The sequence below is a fragment of the Pseudophryne corroboree genome, chromosome 4 (genome assembly GCF_028390025.1).
Source record: "Pseudophryne corroboree isolate aPseCor3 chromosome 4, aPseCor3.hap2, whole genome shotgun sequence".
NCBI lineage: Eukaryota > Metazoa > Chordata > Amphibia > Anura > Myobatrachidae > Pseudophryne > Pseudophryne corroboree.
Genome location: NC_086447.1, coordinates 142,221,365 through 142,243,257, shown reverse-complemented (window position 1 = coordinate 142,243,257; position 21,893 = coordinate 142,221,365).

Here is a 21,893-nt window from a genome sequence, read left to right as displayed (position 1 = left end):
CATTGGATAGGAAAGCTATGAAGGTAATGTGATCGGTTCTGGAATTTGCTAAGCTTGTCTGAATAGGTGAGTTTTCAGGGAACGCTTGAAGTTTTGAAGACTAGAGGAGAGTCTTATTGTACGTGGTAGGGCATTCCACAGAGTGAGTGCAGCCCCCAGAAAGTCCTGTAATCGTGCATGGGAGCAAGTAATGAGTGTGGATGAGAGACGTAGATCTTGTGAAGAGCGAAGTGGCCAGGTTGGGAGATATTTTGAGATAAGCAAAGAGATGTATGTTGGTGTAGTATGGTTAATAGCCTTGTATGTAAGTAACAGTATTTTAGATTGAATATGGTAGAATACCGGTAGCCAATGGAGGGACTTACAAAGTGGGTCTGCAGACGATGAACGTCTAGCGAGGAATATTAGCCTCACAGCTGCATTCAGAATGGATTGTAATTTTGAGACTCTCTTCTTCGTAAGACCAGTAAGAAGACTATTGCAATAATCAACGCGGGAGATAATGAGAGCATGGATTAGGGTTTTAGCAGTGTCTTGTGTAGGTATGATCATATTTCGGTTATGTTTCTTAGATGTATGTAACATGATTTTGAGACAGATTGAATGTGGGGAGCAAAGGACAGTTCTGAGTCAAGTATGACACCTAGGCAGTGAGCTTGTGGTGTAGGGTTGATAGTAGGAGTTCTCAACAGTGATAGAAATATCAGGTTGGTAACTGCTATTGGCCGGTGGAAATATAACTAACTCTGTTTTGGAAATATTAAGTTTGAGGTGGCGAGATGACATCCAAGATGAAATGGCAGAGAGGCATTCAGTGACTCGACCCAATACAGATATACACAAATCAGGGGAGGATAGGTAGATTTGAGTATCATCTGCGTACAGATGATCCTGAAATCCAAAAGAATTGATTAGTTTCCCAAGAAATGAGGTATAGATTGAGAAAAGCAGAGGACCTAAAACCGAGCCTTGTGGTACTCCAACTGAAAGAGGTAGCGAAGAGGAGGTGGATTCAGAGAAATGGACAGTGAAAGAGCGATTAGGTAGGTAGAATAGGAACCAAGAGAAGGCCGTGTCCTGAAGACCCAGGGACTGTAGTGTTTGTATGAGAAGAGAGTGGTCAACAGTGTCAAAAGCAGCAGAGAGATCTAGAAGAATGAGTAGTGAGTAATGGCCTTTAGACTTCGCAGTGACTAGATCATTAACTACTTTAGTCAGTGCTGTCTCTGTGGAGTGTTGGGAGCAAAAGCCTGATTGATGTGGGTCCAATAAGTTGTATGAGTTAAGAAAGTGTGTGAGGCGAGTGTAGGCAAGTTTCTCCAGCAGTTTGGAGAGACATGGTAGCTGAGAGATGGGATGGTAGTTTGAGAAAGAGTTAGGGTCAGAATATTGTTTTTTCAGAATGGGAGTAATCACTGCATGCTTGAACAGTGAAGGAAAGATAACAGGAGTGAGAGAGATTACAGATGTTAGTAAAGGTTAAGATGAGCACAGGAGACTTTACTTATTTATGAGGGTATCGGATCAAGAGGAGAGGTAGTAGAGTAGCAGGACGAGAAGAGTGTTGATACTTCACAGATCTCCCCTTCCTCCCTTGACCACCAGCTACCTCACACACATCCATCGCCCACCCCCCATACTGACTTCTTTCTCACCCCCCCCACCCCCACCTTCCCACCCACACAAATCCCCTCCTCCTTACAGACAGCTGTCACAGACTTCTTGGGACATGGACTCACCATGGTCTCTCAGCAGGGGGCTGTCCATCAGTCTCCAGCTATAGTCTCTCCTCCTCCCACAGTGATTTCTTGCCGGCACCTCCAGTAATCCTCCCCACGCTGCCGCCATGAGCATGGGTCTGGGCCGGAACTCCGCCTCCAGGGGGAGAGGAGGGAGTGACTTGGAGGTGCAGCACCTGAGGGGAGTGATATGCTGTAGCAGAAACTGCTGCAGCCAGGACTCCACAGCACACAGCTTCTGTTCCCTCACTGCTAACTGGCCCTGCTGTAATTTGTGCCACCGTGGCAGCAGCACAATAACGGAGGTGGGCGGAGCAGGTACGATGGGGCAGATCAGGACATAGAGGGATACGGTCTGTCCAGAGTCCTCATTAGTAGAGCACCAGCTGATCCCACACTGCCAGCGGCTACTCAGGGGTACCCCACGCTCATCTCCTGGATCCTACCTATATATAAAGGACACTTTACAGATTTCATATTGTCTCTGGACAATACCCTTTCAGGACATTATCCACTACAGAGGTGGGACGCCACCTTTCTGAGGTGGAACATCAGCACACTTATTCCATTTTGCTCATTTATGTACGTTATTCACGTACCTTCCTGAATATCACTGCTTCATCCATAGCAGTGGAACCCCTTTTTTCCCCAAATCTAACCCCCCCACCCTGCATTTAGCAGACGATTACAGTGTACTAACACAAAATAAAAACATATTTTTATTTCAACATTGTATTGTTTATTGTCAGTGATTATATTACAGCTAATACTTATTAGAAGTGCCATCACATTTAGTATGAAAACTTACAACAATTAGTAGGAGACAAATACGCAATCCTTTCAGGCGCACTTGTGAAACTCATTACCATTATTGTTTATACGAAGTCTTTTGGAGGTACTTCATTAACAAGTTGCTGCCCGTACGAAATATCCATACACACGAGCGCCATTTACCTGAGGATAAGGTACGATGCCCTGGCTGGCGGCGCACCCTTCTGCTGGGCCTGCCATGATGCCCAGGGCACGTGCCCTGCTTGACCCCCCTTAGTTACACCTCTGGAGGGGAAAATATCCAATCTTGATCCTGTGGTATACACCAGTTTATTTGCATCCCAGCATTAAATTAAAAATTATCTTAATCCCTGAAAATGGAGAAGGGGGTACAAATTCAGAAGCTTTGGCCCCTAGTTTTTCAGTTTGTCCAGTAATGTGGTACAGTAATTATATATTTACTTGGTTGAAGTCCTTTCCATTCCACACCAATATAGGAGTGGAGATGAAAGCCTGTGTGTTGTTCCTGATTGTGTGTGCCTCTCTAATTTCTAATCACCTTCTTGACACTGTCCTCTTCCTCTTGCCTCTTCTCATAATGTGAAAAGTCATCAAAGAAGGAGGTGGTATGTTTGTAGCTAGCTATGATTTGGAGAACTTGGCAAGTTTTTTCCAGGGGAACCACCTGTCACTGATATGATGGGTTTATTAAACTGTGCATGTCCTTTTTAAAAAACATAAGGGTGGGTGGGAGAGCCCAAAGACAATTCCATCTTGCAACTCTTTTTTTTCTTTACATGATGTGCTCTTTGGGGCCTATTTTTTTTAAAACTGCCATCCTGTCTGCAACTGCAGTGCCACTCCTAGTGCCTAATTCAGACCTGATCGCTAGCAGGCGATTTTTGCACTGCTGCGAACAGATAGTCGCTGCCTACAGGACGAGTGTATTATAGCTGTGCAAGTGTGCGAACGCATGTGTAGCAGAGCTGTACGATCAGATCTTGTGCAGTCTCTGCGCAGCCCAGGACTTACTCAGCCGCTGCGATCACATCAGCCTGTTCGGGACCGGAATTGATGTCAGGAACCCTCCCCGCAAACACTTGGACACGCCTGCATTTTTCCAACCACTCCCAGAAAACAGTCAGTTGCCACCCACAAACGCCTTCTTCCTGAACAAACGCCTTCTTTCCGCTGTGAATGGATTCTTTGCACAAACCTATCACTGAGCGGTGATCCACTTTGTACCCATGCAAAGCGCCTGCGCATTGCGGTGCATACTCATGCACAGTTTAGACCTGATCGCCTGCTGTACGAAAACGCAGCCTAGTGGTCAGGTCTGAATTAGCCCCCTAGATGGGCCAGGTGTTTGTGCCGCCCACTTGTGTCGCTTAGCTTAGTCATACAGCTACCTCGGTGCAACCTTTTGGCCTAAAAACAATATTGTGAGGTGTTCAGAATAGACTGGAAATGAGTAGAAATGAATGTTACTGAGGTTAATAATACAGTATGTTCAAAATTACCCCCAAATTCTGTGATTTTAGCTGTTTGTATGTTTTTTTTCAAAATAATCCAGATCCAAAACACAAAACCCGAAAAGTGTCCGCCACACATCTGTAGCTATAATGTGATTTTTTTAATCAAGTCTAAATTTTGTTGTATCAGTGTATGTGTGAGAAACATCTGTCATATTGTTGAACCAATCAGGGACTCTACTCACTCCCCATAAATTATAGAATTTATCTCCTATATAAATAGTAAGTAGAAAGACCAGCAAATCAGTGGGATTATTTTCTGGTAGTTCAGAAGGATCCTGATCAGGATTGCAGATTTATTAATGGCAATTGCATACCTCCCAACTTTCCTGCATTTAGCGGGACAGTCACATATTCCTGGCCAGCAGTGTCCCGTGGTGGGGGTGTTGGGGTAGCACACACATCGCTGCTCTGGCAGAGCAGCAGGAGAGAAGTAGAATAGATGCTCTGTGCATCTATTTGTAACAGGTAAGTACTGTGGATGTGTTGTGCAGGTGCAGGTGGACGTACCTGGATTGTTCACCCGGAATCACCTCTAGGACCGGAACTCACTGCACGAAACCTAGGCAAAGAGGACAAGGAACCACAACCCCAGAGGACCAAATACAATAGTCACCACACGTTAGGATGGTGACATATGATTTATTTTTTGGGAACAAAACTGGTCACTGCTGTATAATTAAAAGGTTAAAGTCAAAGGCACTTTACGATAAGCAGTCGTTTTGCAACCATAAAATACAGAAGTAATATAAATGTTGATGAAATTTCTCAATAATAATCACTGGCAATTTCCTGATGCTTCCACAAGGTGGTGGTATAACCTCAGCTATCAATTTAACCTGCTTCAGAAATACTGTGATAAGCAGGGGCAGAGGATAGAGCAGAATTTCAGAATTTAGGAGGGAGTAATACTCTGCCTTTCATCACCTGACAGGGTGATTTCTCTAGAATTGACTAAAACTTCCCCTGTCTGTTATCACTGAGCCTCACCTGACCTCCCCTGGGACCCAACATCTGCTTCCAAGTATACAGTCTATGAGAAGGCTGCTATATAATTGGCTGCTCGTAGCGTTGGCCACTAATTTCCAGCTCCAGCGATGGGTTAGACCAGGGGTGGGTAACCTTTTTACTACCAAGGGCCATTTGCATATTTATAAAATCCTTTGGGAGCCATCCAAAAATTCTCAACTTAAAAAATGACCCTGTCCCCCAGTAGGTCTGCCCCGTAGAGGTACTGTGTGCACGCGCCGGAGGTGCGCGTGCCAAAAAAATGGGTGTGTCCAATTAAAATGGACGTGATACACATATGCCCCCAATAGTGCAGTGCCAGATCCACAGATGCCCCCACAGTGCCAGATCCACAATTGCCCCCACAGTGGCAGATCCACAATTGCCCCCACAGTGCCAGGTATACAAATGCCCCCACAGTGCCAGGTATACAAATGCCCCCACAGTGCCAGATCCACAAATGCCCGCACAGTGCCAGGTATACAAATGCCCCCACAGTGCCAGGTGTACAAATGCCCCCACAGTGCCAGGTATACAAATGCCCCCCACAATGCCAGGTATACAAATGCCCCCACAGTGCCAAATCCACAAAATGCCCGCACAATGCCAAATCCACAAATGCCCCCACAGTGCCAGGTATACAAATGCCCCCACAGTGCCACATCCACAATTACCCCCACAGTGCCAGGTATACCAATGCCCTCACAGTGCCAGATCCACAAATGCCCCTACAGTGCCCCCCACCCCACTGTTCTGCTTACCACTGCTGCTGCTGCTCCATTTGGTGGGTGTCAAGGGGTCAGGGCAGGGAGGAGAGCGCGGCTATGTCAGGCGGCGGCGTGTAGGACTTTAAACCAGCCACCAGTTCGTGAGCCAATCAGAGCTCTTGGACCGGAAGCCCCTGATTGGCTGCCGGTCCGCGAGCTCTGATTGGCTCATGAACCGGTGGCTGGTTTGGAGTCCGACACGCCGCTGCCGCCCGACATAGCCGCGCTATCCTCCCTGCCCTGACAGCTGAGACACGCTGCCAACGGAGTGAGCGGCGGCGTGTCTCACTGACACAAGCGGGTGGGCCAGAGCAAGCGGCTTCACGGGCCTTATACGGCCCGCGGGCCGGAAGTTCCCCACCCCTGGGTTAGACAGTCAGGAACAGGGCAAAGTAGTTGACCAAAAGGAAGGAGGCATTATGAGTTACCTGCGGCTGCCACTGCTTCTTTTGCTCCCAGGTCTCCCACTGACGTCCGCCCCTTGGTGTGGGCTCAGGCTCTTTGCAGTCAGAAACCTACAAACCGCGTGGTTCTCCTTAGCGTGGCTTGTCAGCGCGGCTCTTCCATCCACAGCATGTCTCCTCACAGCGGTCTCCTCAGCGGTGGCTCCGCTCTCCACAGAGTTTCTCCTCTCACACACACTGGTGCAAACCCCGCCTCCTCTTTTTCCCGCTCTGCCACAGCCAATCAAAACTCCATCAGCCTTCTCACTCCCTCCTCCATTATAAGTAAGTCCAAGAGTCCTAGTGCTTGTCTGCCCACTGGTCCTGCTGACGTCTCCCAGGCAACAGCAGAAGGGAGTGTTAACCCCTTCAGCATTAACAGGATTGGTAGTAATCGAAGCTCAGCAAAGGGAAAATTAGGGGACCGTACTCATGTCTTACCCAGTCCGACAGTTGCCTTCAATGCATACCCTTTGTAGTACAAATTAAGGGGGTCCAGTTCAAAGTGTCACATATTCACAGTGCTGGGTGGAGTCTGGGAGCAGCCCAGCATCTGGTCTTGTAACTACTTCCTAGACAGGTAATGCAATAAACAGTGAGCTGGCAGGGATATTTATTATATAAGTACAGGACACAACATTGGTAGTTTCATGTTTCCAAAATATGTAAGTATAGTACTATGTGCTTGTGTGTTCAAAACTTTGGGGCATATGTATCAAACTTGGAGAGAAATAAAGTGGAGAGATATAAAGTACCAACTAGGGAGGCTGGGATCCTGGGATTCTGGACCAAAAATGCCAGGATTTGAATCCCGGGATTGGCGCTTCCACGGGATTACACTTCACATGTGCAGTTCCACGCCAAAACCCCCCCCCCCTTCCCCTGGCAGCCACTCACCCCCGGGCAGCACTGAGCACTCGGCTCAGATGCTACCTTCTGAAGCCTGACAGACTCACCTCCCTCCCTCCAGCAGCCTCTCTCCCCCGGGTAGCGCTGAGCACTGTGCAAGACAGGCAATAAGGGATTCACAGTGCCTGACACTTGACACTACCTCTGGACCTTGGAGACCCCTCTGCTCATTTATGAGTATGTTATTTTTTTTTTTACTTGAAACCCCCCTGACCCCCCTCCTCCACATGCATAAATCGAAGTAGGACAGCTCAATCCTATTACTGAAATTTTGGCCCGGGATTGGCATCCTAAGTACCAAACAATCAGAAAATGACAGTAAGGAGCTGATTGGTTGGTACTTTGTCTCTTTCTATGCTTTGATATATATATATATATATATATATATATATATACATACATACATATATACCCCCATATATAGCAATAGTGAGATTGGCGCCTCAGGGTTCAATCTACACCCAGCAATTAATCACACCCACAGAAAGTTTTTCACACAATGGTGGAATATAGTCTTTAGTAGAAGATAATAGCAATCAATGTGTTCCTCTGTAACAATTTATTTAAAATGCATAAAAAGTTAAATCAATGTCCATAACCATACAGATGCTTTTGAGGCAATTTCTTTCTAATGTTGACACAACTTGAAGGTCACCATAAGTATCGATGTACCGATGTCTCTTTACTGTCTCATCCTTTTATTATTGTAAACTGGAGGTCACGACAGATAAATAGAGAATCCAACGCGTTTCGTCTCATGCCGAGACTTCATCGGGGTACATCTTAATTTATGGGTAGTTACCATCATTAAATTAATTAAGCAGCATGTAGGACTGCTCATGGACTCGCATTAATAAGACAGGCCACAACACATTTAAACATGTGGTCCCCAATGTCTGATAGGTTAAATAGTGACGTATAACACTAGAAAAATCAAGTTTATGGGGTACTCTCAAAAATATTCAACCTGATGGGTTAAAAAGTGATGTATAACACTCGGAAAATCAACTTTGAGGGGTACTCTCAAAAATATTCAACCATTTGGGGGAATATCAGTAGATGCACAGAGTGTTTTTATATATACCCCCATGTACTTAAAATAATGTAGCATTAAAAGAATCGCAATCTACTGTAAATGAAGGTATTCAAAATCTAAAGATACATCATACTAGAATATTTATAAAGCACACGTTACACTACTTGACCTTACTATTGTCCCTGTTTTTACTCTATGTACTGTAAATTGTTTTGTTAATCAAACACACCTTAAACCTGTGTGTACAACTTTATGCAAACTATCTGACTCTATTTACCCACTCAATTGAAACATAATTAAGTATTTTTATATACTGTACTTGTAAATCATTATGTCATAAAATAATGAAACACTTATTTAAATGTCCATTATATATTTATTGGGTTAACAGGATGCAGTGTAAAATTTGCCTTAAATAAAATCTCCTTTTCTCCAGTGTAAACATGCCTAGCCTATCAAGTGTTTCTCATATTCTAGCGTATCCATCCCCTTAATCAATTTAGTTGCCCATCTTTGAACCTTTTCTAGTTCCAGGATATCCTTTTTATAGTATGGTGGCCATAGTTGTGCACAGTATTTGAGATGTGGTCGCACCAGTGATTTGTACAATTGGACTATAACGCTCTTATCCCTTGCATTAATACGACGCTTTATGCATGCTAATACCTTGTTTGCCTTTTAAGCTGCATTCCTACTTTGGGTACTACTGCTAAGTTTGTTATCAATGTGAACACCTAAATATTTTTCCAGTACAGAATCTCCTAAAATAATTGTAACAAGTTAATTTAATTTTGCATTAAGTCATAATAGTAAACCTGACTTGAAAATTCTCTATAGTGTTCTTATAAGTGTGTGACAGAAGCCTATGTATTCCAAAATTACCTGTTTGCACTAGAGAGATATTTGTTTCAAGCCAGGGCTGGATTAAGCTTTGGTGGTGCCCGGGGCACTTAAGACAGGGGGGCCCTGATGGAAGGCGTGTGTGTGTGTGTGTGTGTGTGTGTGTGTGGGGGGGGGGGGGGGGTGTATATTAGATTGTGCATACCGCCCAACATGTCCCATTCCAGGAGGGGCAAAATGTTAATTAAACCAATGGTGTATATTAGTTTTAAACTAATAGTTTAATAATGACTGGGTACTGTTTATAGCTCCACCTAATTGAAAGACAACTATAATATAACATTTTCAGGCAACTTAACCTTAAAATACACATAGAAAAATAAAATAATTAATATTATTACATGCAAGAATAGCAGCAGCCTCTGTACTACTTACACACTGGGACAGCACTCAGGAGGACTCTCTGTGTGTGTCTCTAGATCCAAATGGTTTAGTTGCATAACAGTTTACACAAGACTCAGACACCCAAGCAGGGAAGAGGAGAAGCTGAGATACCTGTGTCACTTACTCTTATTTCTCCTCTGGTCTGAAAGCTCCATTGGTAGCTCATGAAACATGATATTCCTGTGTCTCTGCCTTCACTGCATACTGTCCTGCCCACACTCTGACTGCTGGTTCTGCTGCTGCTTAAGAGGCAAAGCTAGTGATGTCAGTGTGTTCTGGCCAGGGGGCCCACTAATAAAGGGGCGCCCGGGGTACAGTATGCCCTGCATCCCCCTCTTAATCTGGCTATGTTTCAAGTGTTTATGCTAAAAAGTACATTCTTCTCCAAAGTGCATTTTTTTTTAATCATTCACTTCCATCAAGTAACGAGTAAATATGTTGCATTTATACTCGTGTCTATTCTGTGTTTGGGCTGAGACTCCTTGTGTCTTTGTTGTATGTGTGGAGAAGGGGATTATAAGAGTGCTGTTGAAAGTTGGTGTCAGGGCAAGAAGCACAACATGACTGACAGCTGCTGAATGATCAAGTCCAGGATTCTACAGAACACCTCTTCAATGGTAGCTTTCCAGAAGTGTACATTGGGGCAAAATGCTCGTTATTTGCTTCTGGTGGAATGTAGTCCCAGTTTTTTGCAGTGCTTAGGGCTAGTGTTTGATTCACTTATTTCTTTACCAATTTTTTTATTTAGCCATTGCACCCTGGAGTGCAGCAGGCCACTTGCAGGGGTGCCACAGGTTGATGATCTAGTACTAAATAAAGTTTTAGGTCACTGTGATAGGCAAAACCCAGTTCTGCTGTTTGCTAATCATAAAATATATGGACAAAGATGCTCACTCTCACTGTCCACCACCACATAACTGACTCTATGGATATCAGGTAAGCATCATTTATTTAATTTAATAATTGTTGCTGATTGTCTCAATATGAAACTTTTGCCATAGGATTTCCATGGAAATAACTCTGATGGTCTAGGGCACCCTGATTTAAAAAGTTTTGAACCACTGTTATAACAGATTAACATAAAATTGTGAATTGCAGTTTTACTTTCTGTTTACTCTATACAAATGCAGTGGCCAACATCAAAACTGCAGAGCATTCTTTTTGTACTATACAGTCTAGGAGACAGGGGAGGTTGATTGAAAATTTTGAAGATGACAGTGGGAGAACAGAAAAGGAAAGCAGTTGACTGACAGATAGGGGAAGGATGGCCATCAACCTTCGATGATTTAAAATCATTGATGGTCTATGACCAAAGTAGAATAGTTTTCCCATCAATAGAGGAGAGCCAGATGGTTCCCCGGCATCGATGATACACAAACGCAGAATATATATTTTTTTCTCTCAAGGTGCTGGGACACAGAGCTTAGCTTCACCCCAACACTCCAGCAAAGCTCCTCCCACGGGTTCTCATTGACCCTCAGTCTTATGCAGTGTAAGGTATGGGTGACCATCGGTGGGTGAAACCATTGATGGTTCCATTGCGGATGGTTTACCACCATTGAGGTTACCCATTAATGGTACCATCTATGTTGACCATCAATGGTAACCCACCGATGGCCATCCCTAGATAGGGGATGATAGTGGTCTGTCTGAGATTATTGCAGAATATTTGTGTTTAAGGCTGAATAAACCTGCACTGAATAAAAACACAAGGTAATAGAGCGGGGCCCATTTAAATGTAAATGTTATTGTGAAGTAGTAAATATCAGCCTAATAATTTGCAGGTGTGTGTTTAGTACATTATGTTTAGTGACTAGTGTCTAAAAATTCTACGTCCTGGCAGTTCTAGCTCTTGCTTGCTGAAAACCGCCCATCCCACCTACTGTTTGTATGTTCATTGTATTGTTTTAAGGGTGGTAGAATGGCTATTAACTGTAGTTAATAATAATTAGAATAATGTTATTTATATAGCACTTTTCTCCCAATAAGACTCAAAGCATTTGGATTGTATTTTTCTTAGTAATTATATACAGTACCCCCTCATTTATGATCCACATAATCTGTTTATTTCCCTTCCTCCTTTATTGTTCTCATGTGACCATATATGCAATATTTATTTACAAAATAGTCAATCAAACTTTATGATTCAAAAGCAAAAACAAGCATTTCACTAATGTCCTTCATTAGTGAAATGCTTGTTTTTGGTTTTGAATCATAAAGTTTTATTGAAGTTTTGAAAATAAAGACATACATTTATGAGACACACAGATTGACTTCAAGTAGAGAAAAAGGAATAATACATTAGAAAACCTAAATAATCTTACTTTGAGGTTTTAAATGATCTGAGTAGGGGAGACCACATGAGGCAGAAGATGGGATTACTCCTAGAACGAATCTATTCCCTTTTAGCGTTAATGCTGGATTCAGTTTAAACAGGTATATTTATCTGTCCTAACAGCATGACACACACCCACGCTTGTGGATTTTAACTTTTCTAAAACCAGAATTAATTGTTCGTACTTGTTTGCTGGTGGCTTGTGACCCTGGCTAGTTAATTACAGACTGGCATACAGTTTTAAAAATACATTTTCCATACAGAATATACATTGAAATATACATTTTGGGAGCACTATAATAATTCACATCATGGTCACGGCTGGGTATTACTTATAGGACTGTGAGCCCCATTTACCCAGGGCACATAGAATGCATACAGTCATGACACGTGACTTTGAGGAATCGCCATAACCCATGGCAATGCCATGGCACCTTCAAATACAGATATGGAAATGCAATTATACACGCTTATGTTTGCTCATATGCAAATGTGGCATCATGACATTCAGCTTTAAAATGCACCCTTAATGTCCCGTGCAAATATACGTTTTTCTATATTTAGATAAATGGCACAACACTGCACATAATGGATTGGAACAAATATGGTGTTGTATTTGCACACTCACAATTAATTTAATAGAAGTGTGGTAAAAACCCAAACACTTATTCTAGAATGGGACCCCTATAGCAATGTGTTTCAAATCTTCATCAATGTTGGGGGTGCTACCAACTACAGCAAATAGCATATTCTGAACAAAGAATGGGCTGTATTGTCGGTGCAAAGAGAAATCACTATTAAAAAGTAACTTTTAATTATTGGAGAAATGTACTATTTCACCCCATATTACCCCATATTAGCTGTGTCCACTCAATTCAGTGCAGATGTAACTGCAGTGTACCTGAAGGAACTTTGTTTATTGAAATCCGTCTGCAGATGACTTACTAAAGAAGTTAATAATGTTACATTTCTATGTGGTCTGTAATTTCAGGGTTACACGGGATTCTTATCCAGCACATAATATTTTTGACCTGATCAACCTCTGCAAAACACATTGGAAGATACTAATCAATCTCTAAGTTCTAATGGATTGTTCTTGTGAATAAACAAGAACAGCTGAGGTCAAGAGATTACGTTACAGTACCTTAGTAACTATACTGCCTAGATGAGGATTTAAAAAACAAAAAATACACCATTTGAAATCATGCAGTATATATATATATATATATATATACACTCATTGGAGAAAGGCCCTCTTCCCTCCTGTTCCCACAACCCTCTTCTCTCACACTTCAATTACAGCCTATGTAACGAAGGTCGATACCTGTATCTCCTCTCACTCATTACTGTTTATCTCTTCCAGTGGCTGTCTGCCCCCATAGTATGACGATGTCAGGAGTGATACAAAAATATAAGTTTCACTATTATCAATTATATGCTTTAAGGCAGTTTAGCACCTAATACAAAGAACACAATGAGTAAACATACTGAAGATAGTACTAGTTAACCATTACATGTCAGGTTGTATACTGACTATATAAAATTCATGTTTTTAACTTGTTGATTATTATATGAGTGCTTTATTTTATATCTTCAGAAAGGTGTTTGGTATGAATATGATATGATGTTTTTAATAAGACAAGAAGTGGTAAATATATATATATATATAAATCCTGTATGGAGTGCACTCTCCAGACTGTTAATAGAGCCAGCAGGGGTTTTATTAAGACATCAAGTACAACATCACACACCGACGTTTCGGTCCTATCTGGACCTTCTTCAAGGTTTAACTGACACCCACATAACCTATCTATATATAGCCATCACCTTAATTATACTCTAATAAAACAGACATGGAACATAGATGACATGGACATACATATATACACACATTTTAATAATATTACCTATTCAGATCCATTCATGTCCCCACAAGACCAAAGCATATTATCCATTCCGTGTATTCAGATACTGAGCGATTACTCACTCGTTCCTGCTTCGCCCGCCAATCCCTCTGAACCGCACGCTGGCGGGAGCAGAAGCAGCTACAGCTTGCTTGGAACGCATCCACATGATCTCGTCATGTGATGCCCACAAGCGACCAATACTTGCTATACTAGGCGTCACATGTGTTACGCGCGTCATCACGCGCGACACACGTCATCACGTACTGCACCTACATCACCTCGCATTGTTTCAATACGCAATTAGACCGCTGCCCGGCAACGTAGTTACCTAGGCAACGCTCATATGCGTCTGTGCACGTCATTACTACTCATATAGTGGAGGTATTGTAATCATATAGGGTGATCATTATATGTCCCCATATGGCGAATATTGGACATGAAAGAATCTGATGGCACATAGATAAAAATGGTTAAAGAACAAGAAGCATTGTGCATCATATTAAGACCATCACACTAACAACATACAACATATATAAGTATACGATATAATATATCAATAATATTATGGACAGTGTGCAGACAAGGCTGATACAGACCGGAACACATACAAAATAAACAGTAAAAAAATCAGAAAAATCAGAAAAAATCAAAATCTTTATGACGGGACTTCAGATTCTGCCAACAGGCCAATCCTCTCATATTATAAGAAGATATTGAAATGCACTGATTCATTTAGGCCCTTAGGGTAAACAGTCTCTAATTTATGTATCCAGTATGCCTCTCGGCGTAGAAGGATCTTGGCTCGATCACCACCCCTCGAAAGTGGTGGTATTCTGTCTATAACCATATAGCGTAACGCCGTCAATTGGTGTTGATGTTGTACAAAGTGACGTGCGACTGGCTTATCCGACCCACCAGTTTTTAGTGCCAATCTGATATTTGACCGATGGTTTGAAATCCGTTCACGGAATGATCTTATTGTCTTGCCCACATATACTAGTGAGCGTGGACATATCAAGATATATACCACATAATCAGAAGTGCACGTTAGACGGTGTTGTATTGGTATCCGTCGACCATCATGTGGGTGTGGGAAACTGTTGCCAGTCAGCATACTTCTACATGTAGTGCAATTCGGGCACTTATAGCATCCCAGTTTCTTTGAGGGTAGCCAATTATCTACTTCTTTACCAACTGATTGATCAGGACGCATAAGCATGTTTCGCAGATTCGGTCCCCGTCTGTATGCAATCAATGGTTGTTTTGGAAGAACATTCTTGAGTGCACCATCTGTGGCCACTATGTCCCAATTTCTCTTAATAGCGGATCGCGTAGCAAAACTAACAGTATCGTATGTGGTGAGGAACACAAACGGTTTTTCGGTACTCTCCGCCAGATTCTTTTTGCCAACCCTAAGTCGCTGTTCAGCTGTTCTCAGACAGCGTTCAATAATATCCGGATGATATCCCCTATCGAGGAATCGGTGTTGCATGTCTCTAAGTTGATCCTCCAGGATCTTTGAGTCCGAATTGTTCCTCACGACCCTAATAAACTGGGAAATAGGTAGGCTCTCCTTAAGAGGTTTTGGGTGGTAGCTGCTGTAGTGTAATAATGTGTTCCGGTCTGTGGCCTTCCTGTACAATTTAAATCCATAACCCCCATCTGTGGCAAATACAGTTACATCCAAGAAATTAATTGACCTATGATCGCAATCCATCGTAAATCTAATTGGTGTATCAAGTTGATTTAGATGCGATACCATATTCTCCAGGGCAGCTTTATCTCCAGACCATAAGATAAATATATCATCTATAAATCGTTTGTAATAACCGATACTACCCCCAAACATCGGCAATATGTATTGTTGTTCATACTCGTCCATATATAAATTTGCATATGCCGGGGCTATGTTACTTCCCATCGCGGTCCCTGATGTCTGGAGGTAGTATCGGTCACCAAACTTAAAGTAATTACACGTGAGTGTCATATCCAGTAATTCCAACAGGAATTCAACAGGTGGGTGCTGTTGTTGGTTCAGTATTAGTGCTCTTCTTACAGCAGCCATCCCTTCTTGATGAGGTATGACTGTGTATAGAGAGGACACATCCATAGTCACAAGTAGCCAATTTTCATCATAACCTTTTATCGCTTTTAACCCATTAATGAAATCATTAGTGTCCTTAATATAGCTTTTTATTTTCTTTACACATGGTTGGAGATGGGTATCCAGGTAACGTGCAACAGGTTGAAATAATGATCCCCGGGCAGAGATGATTGGTCTGCCCGGAGGAGCATCAATGCATTTATGTACCTTAGGTAGAGTGTATAGGATGGGACATATAGGGAAATCTGTTCGCATAAAAGATGATACAGTCTCACTAATAACACCCATACCCAACGCCATATCCACTGTCATATCCAATTTCTTTTTAAATAATGGCATAGGATCACTATCTAACATTTTATAGGTGCATTCATCACCAAGTTGTCGTAAAATCTCTTCATTGTATGCTATTGTATCCTGAAGTACAACAGCCCCACCCTTGTCTGCTGGACGTATAGTAATAGTGGGATTACCTTTCAACTGCCTTAAAGCCATCCTCTCTCCTTTGCTGAGATTGGGTCTACTCCTCACATTCTTTTTCATAGAGTCATTTACCGATTGATCCATCATACGCGAAAAAGTTTTAATATTAATATTATTTGATGGAGGATCATAAGTACTTTTCTGTTTGAACTCAATGTCAGGTATGTCACGTTTATTCTCCCCAAATTTTTCTTTGAGTCTTAATTTGCGAGATAAGCAATAATTATCTATTTTCCATCTCATTGGACTAAACGAGACAGTGGGAATAAAGGATAATCCACGTGACAAAACCTTTTCTTGGTCCAAACTTAGTGTTAGTGAGGAAATATTGGGCAAGACAATAAGATCATTCCGTGAACGGATTTCAAACCATCGGTCAAATATCAGATTGGCACTAAAAACTGGTGGGTCGGATAAGCCAGTCGCACGTCACTTTGTACAACATCAACACCAATTGACGGCGTTACGCTATATGGTTATAGACAGAATACCACCACTTTCGAGGGGTGGTGATCGAGCCAAGATCCTTCTACGCCGAGAGGCATACTGGATACATAAATTAGAGACTGTTTACCCTAAGGGCCTAAATGAATCAGTGCATTTCAATATCTTCTTATAATATGAGAGGATTGGCCTGTTGGCAGAATCTGAAGTCCCGTCATAAAGATTTTGATTTTTTCTGATTTTTCTGATTTTTTTACTGTTTATTTTGTATGTGTTCCGGTCTGTATCAGCCTTGTCTGCACACTGTCCATAATATTATTGATATATTATATCGTATACTTATATATGTTGTATGTTGTTAGTGTGATGGTCTTAATATGATGCACAATGCTTCTTGTTCTTTAACCATTTTTATCTATGTGCTATCAGATTCTTTCATGTCCAATATTCGCCATATGGGGACATATAATGATCACCCTATATGATTACAATACCTCCACTATATGAGTAGTAATGACGTGCACAGACGCATATGAGCGTTGCCTAGGTAACTACGTTGCCGGGCAGCGGTCTAATTGCGTATTGAAACAATGCGAGGTGATGTAGGTGCAGTACGTGATGACGTGTGTCGCGCGTGATGACGCGCGTAACACATGTGACGCCTAGTATAGCAAGTATTGGTCGCTTGTGGGCATCACATGACGAGATCATGTGGATGCGTTCCAAGCAAGCTGTAGCTGCTTCTGCTCCCGCCAGCGTGCGGTTCAGAGGGATTGGCGGGCGAAGCAGGAACGAGTGAGTAATCGCTCAGTATCTGAATACACGGAATGGATAATATGCTTTGGTCTTGTGGGGACATGAATGGATCTGAATAGGTAATATTATTAAAATGTGTGTATATATGTATGTCCATGTCATCTATGTTCCATGTCTGTTTTATTAGAGTATAATTAAGGTGATGGCTATATATAGATAGGTTATGTGGGTGTCAGTTAAACCTTGAAGAAGGTCCAGATAGGACCGAAACGTCGGTGTGTGATGTTGTACTTGATGTCTTAATAAAACCCCTGCTGGCTCTATTAACAGTCTGGTGAGTGCACTCCATACAGGATTTATTTATTCATGGAAAAAGGTATATGCCTTGACCTAATGAAATTTGAGTGACACCCCAGCAACCTCATGTTTCACTGTGAGTGCAGACAACCCTGGTTTTTGTTATATATATATATATATATATATATATATATAGATGCTGTGGTGGCCGGCACTCCGTTTGTTGCAGTGTATTGGCCTGGGTGCCCTCCTTACCGCTAAAAGTGGAATTTAAAGTTGGAGAAAGGCTGGCGGCACTCTCTGGACTTTTTAAATAGTAGTAATATAAAGGCAATTAGAGCCTATCAATCATCAACGTTTCAGTTTTATTTGAAAAACTTTCGTCAGGATACAGAGCATACATAAACACATACCTTTATAGAGGAAATCACCAACAGTGTGAACTCGTGGTCCAGAGGCTGCGGCTGGGGTGAGTGACGTCACAGCAATTGCGACGGGTGCCGTGTCCGCACCAGAATTCCGTGAGCCGTTGCCAGGAGACCTTACAAACAGACATAAACAAACCAATGTAAATACCACTTAAAAAATACCACGGGGAACATACTGAGCGGGATATCATGACAACGATGATGATTGCACCAGGCAGCACCCATCATTCTGCAATACATCCTGCAAATCAATAATATACGTTGTTAACATCGATGATGGCAATGCTATGTACAATCTGCATTAATGATGTGATCACACATTGCACTACTTTTGACATTTAATTAGGCGCTTTAAAGAAAGCGGATGACGCCAATGTATATCCATATGTCCAAGACCTTAATATCGTCATCACGGTAACACAATGTTTCAATGTCTATGTTCCAGTCATGTAGTGCACTAGAAAAACTTTTTCAAAAGGCGCTTCAGGGGATAGGCTGCGCCAACGCTGATGTGCACAGATCATGCCTCTCGGGGTTACACAGGATAAATGATGTCTATGTAATTCAATATAATGCATGTCTTTACTTAACCATTAGATAGGAAACAACAATTATGAAAAGAGCAGAAATCACAAGATAACTAAGTATCTAAATGTAATGGCAAAATAGTGTCAACAACATATGCGGCAAACAATGTTACAAATAACAATTCCATGAAATGTATTCATTTAGACCGGCTGGAGCAACAGTGTTCAATTTATGTATCCAGCGGGTCTCTAAACGTAAGAGCTGCTTTGCTCTATCACCCCCTCTGATGCTTATTGGCACATGGTCAATAATCTTATACTTGAGTGATGATAAATTGTGCTTGAACATTTTAAAATGTCTTGCCACTGGTTGATCATGGTTGGCTCCTTCTAGGGCTTGTCTAATGGCCATACGATGTGTGGCCATTCGTTCCTTAAACATACATGTGGTCTTGCCAATGTATAGCAGTCCGCATGGGCATCGGATGTAGTATATGACGAATCTGGTGCTACAGGTGAGTATATGCTTTATCGGAATACAAATTCCTGTATGTGGATGGTTAAAGTTTTTACCCGTCTCCATATAGCTGCAGGTTATGCAGCCCGTACATCTGTAGCAACCCGGCTTGCGGCTAAGAAAGTGTGACTGTTCATTTTTGCTGGTAGTAGAGATGTGATTTCTACACAGTAGATCTTTCAAGTTCTTATTCCTAGTAAAACTAGGAAGGATGTTAGTTTTTTTTGTAAACTGTAAGTCAGGATCTAGAGCAACTACTGGCCACAGTTGTTTGGCTTTCTTGGAAATAGAGGTGCTGAGGGGATGGTACTGTTGCACAAACACTTGTTTATTCTGTAAGGTGGTTTTGGATAAGGCTGGCGCTAACAATTGTGCCCTGGGGAGGGCAAGTGCTTTCTTTTTAGCTTGCATCAAATCTGCATATTTATAGCCTCGTTGCATGAATTGTATAATCATGGCATTTATCTCCACAGCAGCTTTATCTTGTGTATCTGAGATCCTGCATATTCGCAAAAATTGTGAGTATGGCAGGCCTCTGATGCATGCTGGTGGATGTTGGCTCTGTGCATGCAGATAAGTGTTTCTGTCAGTAGGCTTTTTGTACAATCCAGTAAGCGCCTTGCTCAAGGGATATGTTCACATCCAGATAGTGGACCTGTGTCTCACTTATCTCCCATGTGAACTTAATGTTAGGGTCCAGAGTGTTGATGTGCATCAATTGTGATTGCAACTGCAATTTAGTACCTGTCCAAATTAGCAGGAGGTCATCTATATAACGGATTATCCAGAGTAGATTATCCGTAAATTCTCTGTTGGAAAAGAATAAATCATGCTCAATTTTAAACATATAGATGTTCGCGAACGACGGAGCCACGCAGGAACCCATTGCGCAGCCCCGCCACTGGCGATACCATCTGTTGTCGAAAAGAAAATAGTTGCGTTTTAAAGTGAGGTCCAACAGGGACAAAAAGAAAGACAAATCCGGTCTAGTATAGAGCTCGTTGTCCGTTAAAAAGGATCTAACCGCCTGTATGCCCAAATCATGCGGGATGTTAGTGTATAAGGAAACCACATCTAATGTACATAATATGCTATGCTCTGGGACAGGTGAGACTGAAATCAATTTGTTAATCAAAGTGGTGGTGTCTTTCAAAAACATTTTGTGTGACTGTGTGAGAGGCTGAAGGTACGTATCTAAGTATTGAGAGATTTTATAATAACTCGAGTCTCGTGCCGATATGATAGGTCGACCAGGGGGATATTGTGAATTTTTATGCAACTTAGGTATTGTGTATAGAACTGGAGCAATGGGGAAATTCTGTACCAAATTACGGCTAATTTGTTCATAGATAATACCTGAAGCAACAGCTTGTTTCAGGATGACATCCAACTCAGTCTTGTACTGCTGTGTGGGATCACCCTGTAGTAATTCATATACATTCAAGTCTTGTAACTGTGAGTAAATCTCACCTTTGTAATCCGATAAGTTTTGTAAGACGATCCCGCCTCCCTTGTCCGCAGCACGGATAACCAAATTATGGTCCTTGCGTAAGTCTTGTAACGCTCGTCGTTCATCATTACTTAAGTTGTTGATAACCATAGGGTTCTTTTTAGAATATGCTTCCACAGATCGATCCAAAGTTTTCGAAAAACATTTTATGGACTGGTTGGTAGAGGTGGGGTCAAATCTGGATTTTGTTTTGATGCTGGCCGGAATATCACTGATTTGTGGTTGTAAATTCAATGGTGCTTTTTCAAAATATTCTTTAATACGTAGAGAACGTGCAAATTTATATGAGTCAATTTTCCACTGCATATCATCAAAACGTCCAGACGGAACAAAGGAAAGGCCTTTGCTGAGAACCGACATCTCTGCTGGACTGAGGATGCGGTTAGATAAATTAAATACAGCCGTTACTTGCGACCTTTTGGCTTCTTTGTTCCGGTCCCTCTGCCCCTGCCCGCCACTCCGCGTGCGGGTCCGGTTTTACCCTCGCGTTGGGTGCGTGTGCGTTCTCCTAAAGGGGGTTTACCTGTGGTAGCTGTATTATTTTCTTCAAATAAAACGTAACGTAGGAATAAAGGACGCTATGGAAAATTGAAAAAAAGCCTGGAGAGTGCCGCCCTTTCTTTTGCAAGCTATATATATATATATATATATATATATTTAATACAAGGGAAGAATAAAATTATATATATATATATATATATATATATTTATTACAAACTGATGTGTTTCTGTGCATGTGTCAGTATTCCTGACAGGGGTATATTTTACAAGCACAGGCAAAGTCCATTGTCTGGTTATATGAGACCAAAACAAAACAAGTGTTTGGAGTTGGACATATCTTAACATTGGAATGTTTGCGTCTTCATTTGGAGACAATGGCGTTTCACCTTTTATGTTAATCTATATAATCCATGATAATCATTGTATATAATATGTTATTTCTAACTCTCAAAATTGAGGCAACAGTGTCCCCTACTGTTTCTTAGCATTTATGTATATTTCCTAATTTGACCTTTGTATATATATGAAATAGCTTATTCAGGAGTTTTCCAGCCTATATAAACTAGAAATTGTCAATGTCAAATCAGACTAGACA